The 12,244-nt window shown below is 46.6% G+C and overlaps 1 protein-coding gene across 2 annotated transcripts in view; it reads right to left on the reverse strand.

Moving 5' to 3' along the window:
* The window catches only part of LOC122396584 (protein tincar), a 60,994-nt gene that overhangs the window by 28,077 nt on the left and 20,673 nt on the right, over window positions 1–12,244 (reverse strand). For both annotated transcript variants that reach the window (XM_043395122.1, XM_043395120.1), the window contains exon 2: window positions 9,244–9,282. The gene's annotated coding sequence lies outside the window, so the exon portion shown is untranslated. The remainder of the gene's footprint in view (window positions 1–9,243; window positions 9,283–12,244) is intronic.

Raw genomic sequence — 12,244 nt, forward strand, 5'->3', positions numbered from 1 at the left:
GGTCTGGTTTCGATGGATTGGACCATATCGTGGTCAACGCAGGCATCGCTTCGTTACCCTATTCTACGATCGTTCCTTCCGTTCCCTTCGAACGACACTTTTCGAAAGTAGAGTATTCGGTACTTAATTGCTAGGAAACAGGTTAATAATATGAAAAGCACCGGTTACCGGCTCGTCGACCCGTAGGTGCAACGAAACGAAAAATTGGGAGGAAATTTTAACCCGGTTTCGATTATCGAGACGGTAAGCACCCTTAGCTCTATTTAGGGCGGAAAGTGCATACACGTGATAATAAAATTTCAAATGTCTCCGGTTTGATCAGAATTTTTCACCCGGGAACGAACACAAGCCTAAACAGTTAGGAATCCGCGATACAATATCTCGACTTTCCCCTTTGCCGGAGGGAACTGGAGGAATAAAAAGTCGACAGCATCGAGGATGGATATACTCGTCGATGCATTATCTCAATTTCTAAAATTTATTCCGAAACCAGAAATAACACGGAGGGTCCCTCCGACGTTAGAGTGTCTCGAGGCGGTACAGGGGTCATGTTGGGTCATGGTGGGTCGGTGCTCTGGAACGCCGAATCGTGGATGAAGGGTGGATTTCGAGGGTGAGTCATCGGGAAAGCCCCGAAACTGTCTTCGATACGTGTGTGTTGCAAGGACCGTGACTCATCGATGCCCATCGGTATGCTAGGCGAATCATTGTCGACGCTTATTTGTCTTTTTTACGCCCGTTCGTTACTCCAGAATATACACGTGTACGTACACTTTGTTATCGAGCAACAAGCGCATTGGCATTTCCTTTTCCTCGTTAACGTACGCGATTGTAAGAGGCTAAGCCCACGCGCCTCTGTCGGAGGCTTCTCGGTTTTGTTCCTGTCCGAGAAAAGAAGGAATCGCGGTCCTCTCCGAGCTCCGCCGAGCTCGTTCTATCGATTTACCGGGGAAAGCCGGGTAGAAGCGACGCCAAGAAACGCTCCATCCTAGCAGCTGCGTTTCCCGTTTCCCGTTTCCCGTTGCACCGTTACAGAACCACGTGCGCGGAATGATTTCGTTCTCTTTGCTGTTTCTTCGTTCTTAAGAATACCGAAACAATACTACAACTTTAAGGAATATGTAACGAAGGAAACGACATCGCCATCGCGTCCTTGCGAGAGGAACGTCGGTACCGATACTTTTAGGTTTATTATTTATTCACCGATAAACCGTATACAAGTTTTGTAAAGCTCCTAGTCCCGATTCGAGATCGGAGTAGAGGATTTTCCACGAAACAATTTGCCGTATGCAAGCATACGCGCGAGACGAGAACGAGAAAGCCTAAATACAGAACAGGCCAGGGATGTTAGAGCAACGAAACGATCGTACCGTGGTTTTGGTAAAACACCGGTTCCGTTGAACCTGCCTGTCTAAAAATAATTACGGCCTTAAAATGTGCCCGACTGCAGCGGTCGTCCGTTTATTCGACGCACCGATCGTTACCTTGTAACTTATCCGATGAACCGCAGCTGCTGATTTCATGCTAGCTATGGCTTCAACAATTTCAACTAATCGTAAATCCTGCTAGAATTATAGGCCAGTCTCTGTTTCATTATCCAGTAGAATCGGTGGAGAAAAACATGATCTCTTTCTAGGGCGATCGATCGCTTCTAACCTGACCATATTTTCTACTTGCACTTAACGAAGGTAAACAAGTTGACACCTATCTAACGTACGCGCTGTTGCGTTGAACCGGCTTACAAGTTATTTGTCCGATCAAGGGCTACCCCGCTTATAAAGAAATAAGAGAATCAATGGCTTCGCTGAAATTCAACTCACGTGTATTTACGCGCACACTGCATAGCAGTCATATAGGACAAGAGGACTTTAAAATCAGATTGGGCCACTTTCAGTCCATAAGATCTAAGGTCTACTCGAATAAGTAAACTTTGTTGTTAGTTGTCGTTAGAAATTTCTAACGCTCATCGATCGTTTCTGCCGGAACGAAAGAAACAATGAAAAACACGGTGACTGTGTTACTCGCGATATAGCGGTCGAGAGCCGTTGCCGGAAATCGATTTTCCATCGAAACGTCTGCGCGGCAACAGCACCTCGTCGCGCGCGAATGTTTCCACCCTCGTCTAGTCGTTTCAGAAATCCTAATTTCCTGCCTGTCACTCGTAATTCTAACGTCAAAACGAGAGTAAAGGCGTCTCGCAATGTTTCTCAGCGGCGCTGAAATGAATTTTTCTTATCCGCGTCCGATAAAACTCGTCGACCTTCTCGGGTCGGACGCCGGAGCAACGTTCGCGCTTGTAAGGCAATAGGTGTTCGTTAACCGTGTGTGAAAATCGATGGGAAGACGCGGCAAACGAACCGCGGCCGTTTGTTCGTTCCTTTCGGAGGCCCGCGAACGAATCCATATCGATGTATAGATAACGGTACCGAACGTCTAGTCCTTTTCGCCCCCATGTTCGTTTCGTAAACGGAAATTTAATCTATCGATAGAACTCGTGATTGCAAAGTCGAGCGTGTAATTAAAAATCGTCGGGACGACGACGATAGCAACCCAGTTAATACCCGTCCAAGTTATCGGAACACGTATCCGAGAGGAAAAATAGATACACCGATTATCGCGGTTACGGCTATTTCCCGTCCATTCTCGCGATACGCGATTGTCGCGGGGGTGGATGGGCAACCTCTCCCTCTTTAGCCTCGTTAAGCAAGCTTTTTAATCGATTTGCAAATATCAGCACGCGATCGGGACCGGGGGAATCGAGGGTTTCGCTGGGAAGAAACCGCGGTCACGGTGGTTTTCAGCCCTGTGCGAGTCGTACGTCGCGACGCTGTAATTCCACGAGAATTTACGGTCGCGCGATCGTCTATACTCTATACCGTGGCTCGCACGCTCCCGTATCGAGCTATTTCGGTACGGACAGGGCCAAACCAAACATAAAGCGAAAATGGAACGAGCAGCGTATGGGAATTAACCGTGTATGCGATGCGTAACCGGGGACGAAAACGGAGACCCCGTCTAACGCAAATAGCTGTGCCGAGAAACTCGAACCGCTGTTATCCATGGTTTTGGCTTCGACGACGACCGAGCACTCCACGTGCACGCGATCGCACGTGCACCATAGTCTTCGACGAGCCTTATTTCACCCTTTAAAACGAAATTTAAAAATATCGATTCGTCAAATAGAAAAATCCAGTCTCGGGACACTGGATTCGGCTCGTTTTCGTTACTGACGGCGATTAGCTCAGCACCGAGCCAAACTTGTCAAGGGCCGGACATGCGTACGACCAAACAGCAGGCCACGCTTCCACGTACAAACGTCAATACCAGAAATCAAAGTCTGTTTTTCGAGACGTCGAACTTACGCGAAGAAGTTCTCAATTTTGCTGCAAGTTTCGTTCCTCTCGAAACATTCCAATTAAATTTATCAACCTAAATTTGTCGAGAGCGAACTATCGATCAATTTCCAGACAGAGATAAATTGAATCGAACGAAACGAAACGAGGGAGAAAAAGAGCGCGATCGGTTGCAAAGTTAAATCTTGGCGGCGTGGCGGTGGCCGGCAGCTCTAGGTATGTTTCTTTGTCTAGCTTGAGCCATTCTTCGGCCACGTTCCATAGAAAGCGACTCGGAATTGCTGAGTTGGGTGAAAAAGCAATCCACGTGGGGCAAGTGCTCGCTGGCAATGTTCCAATCCGGTGGGATTTTTCTACGAATGCCCGCCAACTACGAGTCTCTCCGCGGCGTTCTTTCGGTTTCTCGGTTAGAAAGAAGAGCTAGGTCGGGAAAGAGAAGCGAATCCGAAGCCGAAAACGGTAGAGCGTGTTCGAACAGCCGGCTGACGGTGGCCGGTGGCCGGTGTCGATAATTGAGGTGTCGATGCCTGACTCGAAGCGCAGCGCGAGCTCTACGCGTTATAGGCGCTAGCCACTGGCAGTCTGCCAACTACTCGTCGCTGCTATCGATGCCTTCGGTGTTGACCGACAAACAAAAGGGGCCTCTGTATTGTCCTCGTCGGCCGAATGCAGGTCGAGGATCCATCCAGTGGCCAGCTTCCATCCGGACGATATTGAATTTCCTAAAGGTCGATCGATGCTCGCCAAGCGCCAGGATCAACCACCGTTGAATACTCTTGGCCTCCTAATGAACTTCAACCTCGATTGGTCAACGATGCGACGTCGCATCTTCGAGCGTCTAACGCGTATACTTTTGTATTCCGATCGAATAAAGAGTCACGGTTGCCTCGTTCAGGGTTCGTACCAAGAAAACGTTTCGCTATTTTCTTGGATCAATCGCACCAGTAAACTCGAGGGAACAGAGCCATTCTTCTTCTTCTTCTTCTTCTTCTTTGACCTCGTCTTGTTTGCACCGCCGAATCGACAAATGCCACTAAACGTCGCTCGCATTTTCCGCTAACGAAGACGCACGAAGAAAGTGACTGGGAAGACAAATCGCCGGAAACTCTGGGGAAAAATGCCTCTCGGTTCGAGCATCGCGGATGCTTACTCCGGTAATGGAGCTCCGGTTCTAGGAACGGAATAAAAGTGAACGATAAATTTACGTAATCGGGCGCGAATAAATCGGAATTTCAGCAAAATATCGATTAAAAAAGGAGTGTGTACGCGAGAGACTAGAAGCGGCAAAGGCATCGCGTTAATCGAATCTTGATCGTGTCGGTGGGAAAACTCGACGATGGTTGAAAAGCTGCTGATTGACGCGAGCACGAAACGGCAATCACCGACTAATGCATCGCGTCGCGTTACCTCGCCACGGGAGAATCAATTTCGTCGTTCCATTCTACGTGAACCTTATCGTCGATTTACTCGTCCACGAACGATGCATCGAGAGAGAATTTCTAATAAGGCGAGCCTTAATAGACGCCGAACTATCCAGCAACGTATAATCGGTCCTTTAAGCGCCGCGAGATCGAGTTCGTCGAGACGACTCGTGGCACAAAGCCGCAATTACAAACGTATTAGCTCATGGTTCGCGGAACGGTTCTTTGCGCCGATCCGATCGGGTTCCTGGTTGTCTACGCGCGTTACGAGACAAGAATTCATAAAGCGCGGTCGCGCGATTAATTCGACGACGCAGATGCGTGCGTGCGTGCTTTCTTCCGGTTACGCGGACAAGGACGTGCCGATTCCGTTCAAGAGTCACGAAATTAATCGGGAGGAGCATGGTTCCTGGGGTTAGCCGTTGAAATAAATTTCAGCTATGACGACAGACGTCTCGAGAACGGAGCTGGAAAACGTAAATCGGTGGGAACGTGTTAAGATCGTTGCCAGGGAATTCCGAATACATATATGTATACGTGTATAGCTAATAGCGTGTTCTGGCTTTCCTCGCTTAGGCAGTCGCGTAAGTAGCTGTCGGAATGTCGGCGTAGGCGTTCCGGAAGTACAAGTAACGAGCGATAGCACGATGCCACGGGGTACGACGGTGCAAGCGAATAAGTGGTTGCTGCGAGATAAACCACCTTTCCAGATTGCTGCCCAGCGCAAACTAATTAACGGAGAACCACCACCCTTTGCTTGCCAACGTAAAGCGACCTTACACGTTACGCTCTCCATTCGTGACAACCACTTTGGACATCGAACACGAACCTTGTTCTTCCATTTAAGCCCTCGCTGCGGTCATTTCTTTCCACCGTGAAATTTTAAACAAAACGATTCTATGCACGAACAAGTACTTGGAATTAGTTGTTTAGAAATTCAAAGAGGATAGAACGATGGAATGTATTCGACGAGCTCGAGAAAAAATCCACGTCGTCGCATATGTATCGCATATTAATAATTTTATTAATCGTATTCCAAGTAACGTATCGATCGTACGAGCTCGATAGTTTCGCGTTGAACGTTGCCTACAGAGAGACAGAAAGTCGACGAAATAGAAACGAACGGAGCCTCTCGCGACTGTAGGATCTGGTTCGAGAGGAGGGCAAACGCCGCGCCGCGCCGCGCCGCCGCGCGTCCTTCTTTCGATAACGGGTAAAGGTATATCGCGTCGATTCCCTGCGTTACCGCGCCAAATCCCGGCAGCTACGCGTAATGCCAGCATTATGTAAATCGCGCGGCCAACCGCTTTGTAATTACACTCTTAACCCCTTTAACCGGTACTTTTCGTTCGATAAATGACTCCCCAGCTGCGCTCGATTACGTTACACGTACTTACGTCCGATCTCCTGGGTGAAATTCGTTCGAAAGGATCGTGCGAAATACTCGATCCGCGAATTTCTTTCCTGTTCGAAAGGCACTCTTAGAAACGGAACAATTTGCTTGCCGCGAAACAAAATAATCATCGTTCAGCTTGTAATTTAGAGCCGATCGAACACCTGCGCGAGACAAGTTCTTCGCCTTCCGACGAATTAGATCGGAAATCCAGATCTAACCCTAATAATCCAACCGGAGCCCAAGTTTCCTTCCTCTTTGGATGAATTTGGCCGGGGATATTAATACCTTTAGGAACGCAATTAGTTTTGCGGCGGGGCAGAGGAGCGAGGGATCGAGTCTGATCGGTTCCGTTGGTCCGTTTCCGCCAAAGGACGAAAGACGATGGCAGCATTGGTCGGTGAAAAGGGAGGATTATCGAAACGGCACTGTGCGCACCCCGGCTGTTTCAACGTTGCTCTGTTCTCGCTTAACTTAGTTTCCGGCCGTGTCGAACAGATCCCAAATACGATTAGCAGAGACTCCACGAAACTTGACGCGCTTACGAATCCCGTCAGGAGGGCGTTATATTTGGTTACGCCGCGCCGCGCCGCGCGTTCGTCGGATCTGCTCGGGGAAAATAAACTTTACACGGCGAGCCGGTCAAATTTTATGCCTCTGTTTCCCATACCTTCTAAACGCGGTTTTCTACAACCGACGCGCGACGTTTCGTACACGTATTTCAAATAGATCAAATAGAGCCCAATATTGTATGTATACAAAAATATAAACATGTACGTCAAAGGTACCGATTCTGGCTGGCATCCATCCATTAATTTCTTCGCGTGTTTTAACTCTGTCGACGAACGCCGCTTGAAACTTGATACCAAATTCTGGTTAGCTTCCGATGTAAATAGGAAACAATATGTATGTATAGCAAAGACGAAAGGAGAGAATCTTCAGTCTCCACTGCCTTGGAACAGTCCAACAACGCGTATAAAAATAGTGAAACTTTAGACGCGTGCAGTTCCGAAACTACTAGTGTTCTATCCGTAATCGAACCACTGCTAGAAGCGGGGAGGCTTCCCCTTTAAAATGGCTTTTGGTTTTTGTCGATCCGACTTTCCGTTTCCGAGATATCGTAATTTATGTAAAAGGTAATTTCGCTGTCTCTTGCTTCCCGTCTTAGAAAAGGCTATTAACGCGAATTAAAAATGCTAAAAGTTTAGACGCGTGCAGTTCCGAAACTACTAGTGTTTTGTGCATAATTGAGCCATCGTTGGAAGCGGTAAACCTTCCCCTTTAAAATGGTTTTTGGTTTTTGTCGATCGGACTTTCCGTTTCGGAGATATCGTAATTTATGTAAATGGCAATTTTTTTATCTCTGTCTTCGTCTGACGCGTCGCGTCGGACCTCTTTGTCTTACGCGCGTGGTGCTGACCTAGCCCGCGTACGTGACTGTCGTGACCCAGTTTCGGCGTAGTATTTCCAAGAATTTACTACGCAATGTTTACTATCTACGCGCGCGAGATCAATGAACTCGCGCGAGCGCAACTACGAAACGTAAACAAACCCTATCTCCGAAACTAGCCATCGCATCGAGTTGAAATTAAAATCGCTATATCTCCGGAACTAATGAAGCTATCTACTCGTACAAACGCTCATTTTAAAGGGCATTTAATCCTCTATCCTATGAACGTAACAACTATTATAATTTAGGCTATCTTCTATGTTTATTTTAACATTTACTTTGACGCTACATACCCAAAATAGTTTCAATACTTCTTATCGGTCATACGACTAGTGTACGATAAAACTGGACCATAAATTGTTTATTTAATTGAAAATTAATTTAAATGCAGGATGTTTGCGTAATTACTAGCAAGTACTTTTTCTTGAATAGTTGTTTTCTCTAGAACTAACTACGGTATCGACTTGGAATAAAATTCCTTTTCAAGGGCATTTTATCTGCTATCCGATGGAAATTAAAAAATATTTTTTAAGATGAAAGAGAAGGATATCTTGCGAATAAACGTCAAAACATAACTTTTTATACGTATAATGGAAAAATTTAAAGTACGTTGCCTCGTAAAAGAGTCTAACCTCGTCAAGTGCTTATAGGTTTAATGTTAAACAACGATTGAATTTTGATTGTCAAATTCGTTGGTTGGGGATATCTTTTTGTCGAAGGCAGAGCGTTGTACGGAACAACGCGTTCGCATAACGATTATGTGGTCTGCAGCGACTGCCATTCCTGGTAACGCGCCGCGGACGTCCAATGTCGGATGTCCGGACATCACGTAGACGGCTGCACGCGCGCTTACAAGCATTACTCCGGTCAATGTACGTCTATCGTCTAACGTCCTATCAATTTCCTCGCGAGTCCATCCACTTCCGCGTAACTTTCAAATCAATAACGCACGGCTCGACTTTTTGACTTATCAACAGCGACGCGAAACATTTTAAACTCGACTAGACACTCGGAGACGAAGCAACGATAAAAATAGTTGTTTGCTTAATAAGTATTTGTACGAGGATATTCTCCCAATCTTTAAATAAAACGATCTGGTAGCCAGGTGGTAGGAAAGTAAGGCGATCTTAACATGAATATATAAATTAAATATAATGCAAAACAAGGGGAACAATCTGTAGAATAGCAGCAGAGGAACGAAATAATAGGTACTGTGGGGTGGGTAATTGCTAAGTGAAACGTCTCGGATCGAGCACGGACTACGTGCAGCGCTCAATTAAAAATGGTCTCCTAGGAAATGGGGGAGAGAACGAGAGAGAATACGATAGAAAACGCTTCCCGTTGCCTTTCTTCTCTTTTATGAATTTCGATGCACAAAGAAACGTTCAGCTCCATTCTTCTGCAATTATTAAAGTTCTACCTTATATCGGAACTCTCTGCGAAAGAACCTGAAAAGAACTGCTGCTACATCCTAGCTCTAAAGTTCACGCGACCCGATTCCATAATCATTTATACGTTTCCTATTAAATAAAAAAGCATTAAGGAAATAATTTCGCTTTCAAGTCCTCGTTTTAAATACCTATAACGTATCGCTCGAATCTAGCAAAAATTGGGTGTTCAATTTACCGGTAATTCGTCGATCGTGTATCTTTTGTGGCACGAGTTCTGAAACAGAAAAGAAAAGAGCCTTTCGTTAATCTTTCGAGAAGAGAACGCTCGCATCTGGTTAGCTGTCTTGCAAACACGACGAGAGGAGCTACTATGTACCTTTTGCGAATCAAAGTCTGCACCGTCGATACGAGAGTAAGCATCGAAACGTTTTTGTCGTCTTGAATTAGAAGCGAGGGTAGGCCACGAGGAGGCAGGGTCGTGAAATTGTTGTCAAAGGTACGGTGTTATCGTAATTCGTTCGAAATGTAAATTTAAAGGGTGCTTCGTCGACGACTATTTACATAGCAAAGTGCATCGCAACGATCAATTTGGTCACGTTGGTCTTCGTAGACTATCGGAGTAAAGTGGAAAAAGTAACGAGCCATCGAGCATCGAATACGTCTATGCGTTCGAATTTCTAGACAAAGCGATAACTTACAGAGAGGGTAAGCACGCTGTCTGAATATTAATGCTAGGGTTTTGCGTGGATGTATAGGCGAGGAGGTGGTTCCGAGCGACGCACCCGCAGAGCTTTTATGGAGTCTATCGGTCCACGACCATACATACATCGCCGACTGCTATCCGTCGTAGCTGATCGAACAGGAAGGCAAACGGGGAAGCGCGTAGCGGAAGATCCGGGCTCGCGGTAGTTGTATTTCACTCGATTCCCGAGGGTGGGGCATTAGTCGCCATTGGGTGAGCGAACAATTACAGAGGACGGATTTGCATGAAAGTGGACAAACTTTTCACTCCGCGCGACGGCATTCTCTGCCGCGATTCGGGAAATTTCAACGATCGACCCGTGTGCGTATTTGAATATGAAGCGTCGGCAAATTTTTTTCGACGCGTTAACGATCGACGTCGACAGACAGCAAAGAGATCTTTCGCTTCGAAACGGGGAACGAGCACGATTGGAATTATTCCAACATTTACCCACTGTTTTCACGGACGATGGTCCGATCTACGATCGGTAAATTTTTGAAAATTAAAGCGCGAGCCAGCGGCCGCAACTTAACTCGCTGCAGGGTAATACGGTGACTCTTATATTTTTGGCGATGGTCCAACCAGTTCCATCGCGATAACGTCCCACCGATGCAACTTTATGCCGACGCTTCATCAAAAATCGCATTTAAGGACAAAGCAGATGCGGTTTTTTCCAGCCCGTATGCAATCCCACGGAGAAATCGAGTCACGCGATTTATGCATCGCGCGGTCAAAAAATGTGTACCGCGAGACTTGCGATTGCCAGTCATTCTGGCTATTATGCATACATAGTCGTGGACGGGAACCGAAACTCCACCCTTCTATCGCTTTCCATGTACATAATAAGTCTTCGCACAGACGGATAATACAACCAGGTTTCCCAGTGAAATTAACCCATCCCACCGTTTGTTATAAATATTCATAAGGACTCGAAAGCCCGGAACGACGAAACAGTTGTAAAAAGAAGAAAATAACGGACGGACGAAATATACGCGCGCAACTCTAAACGAGAAAGGAACGGTGCTTAAATTACCGATTTTTCTTTTTCTACTTTGGGCCAGACATTTCATCCTACGTTTCGATTTCAACGTTTAAACGGTGCACCGCCGCCGATGGCTGCATTCGAGCGCGTTAATATGCTCGACGAGTCCTTTTCCTTCGTTACAGTCTTTCGTAAGAGCTTTAATTAGACAAGTATCAAAGATATCATCCAACAGATGTTCCCGTTCCTAGGCTTTGTCCTTCAGTTGACTGATTGTCGTCTAGACTTGATGCTCCGGTAGCTAAGCCGTGGATTATTTCGTAGCGACGTAAGTGTACGTGGAAATTCGTTCGGGGAAATTCTATGGGAAGACTGCTCCGAAACGAAATCTCGAGAATACGTACCTCGGAGTCGGGCGAAATACACAGTAACTTCGAAACGGTTTTCGTACGACTTTTCTTTTATGCAAACGACGGGACGCAAGAGTTTTTCGCCGTTGCTCGTTACTCAAGTTCAAGATCGAATTGCGAGATCGGACGACGACGTTTATCGTTTCGAGACTTTCCGCCAACTTTGGTAACGAGTGCGAGCTTCTGCCACGGCCACAAAATATTTCTCAATTTAACGCGAGGTTTGTCGCAGAAATTAATTCTTCAGAAACCGGGCGCGGCGTCTACGATGGCGGAAACACTCCACGTTGATTGTCCGTACGTTTCGCCGCGCAAACTTCCAGACTCTTTTCAACGGTCGCGGTCGGACGAAACTTGGCTGCTCTTCTTACGAATAACGGGGAAACAAAGTTACGAGAATCGGATTTTCGGAAAACCGATGCACGATGCTCGAATTGGCGTACCGGGGAAACTTTTCAAACAGTTTATCCTCGGACGTAATATTTGTTACAGTATCGTGGAATAGTAGTTGCATCGTTTTCGAAACGGAATCTCGGTATAATTGTGATTAAAGAAAATTGAAGCGATCGAACCGTTGGTTTCGAGATACATATTAACGAGGTCTTTCCCCCCGCAAAGGATGCTCGTCGCTCGATGGTGCATCTTTTAATCTCGATCGATTGGATTCTTCGGATAAGACGCGAACCGTCTCGAGTCTTCGTATCGGTTTACAGGACGGTTTTTTTTATTTCTTTGCCTTCGGTGGAGAAAATTCGGGCTTGTAAACGCGTACCTATTTCTCGAATCACCGACACGATAATGCACACGACGCGACGGACGAAGAAACGAGAAGGTGTGCTTTCGTCGCGGCGGTGTTTGCTTTACCCAAAGTCTCCATTTAATCCGGTGCAATCGAAGAGTTTCCCCACCTGCCAGCCATTTCCTATTACTCCCCTTTCCCCTCGTTCCGTCGTCTCGCTCTCATCCATGGTAATCCAGGATAAAATCCCAAAGTGATTGCCTTCCTTTTTCTACGGGCAGAGACGAAAAGAGGCAGACTGGCAGGCAGGCAGGCAGGCAGAAGCTTCCGTCGATACGCGTAGGAGGCGGCTGCTGGAATTGC

This window comes from Colletes gigas, unplaced genomic scaffold, assembly GCF_013123115.1.
Source record: "Colletes gigas isolate AHSC1104 unplaced genomic scaffold, ASM1312311v1 Colletes_gigas_Sc00007, whole genome shotgun sequence".
Lineage (NCBI taxonomy): Eukaryota > Metazoa > Arthropoda > Insecta > Hymenoptera > Colletidae > Colletes > Colletes gigas.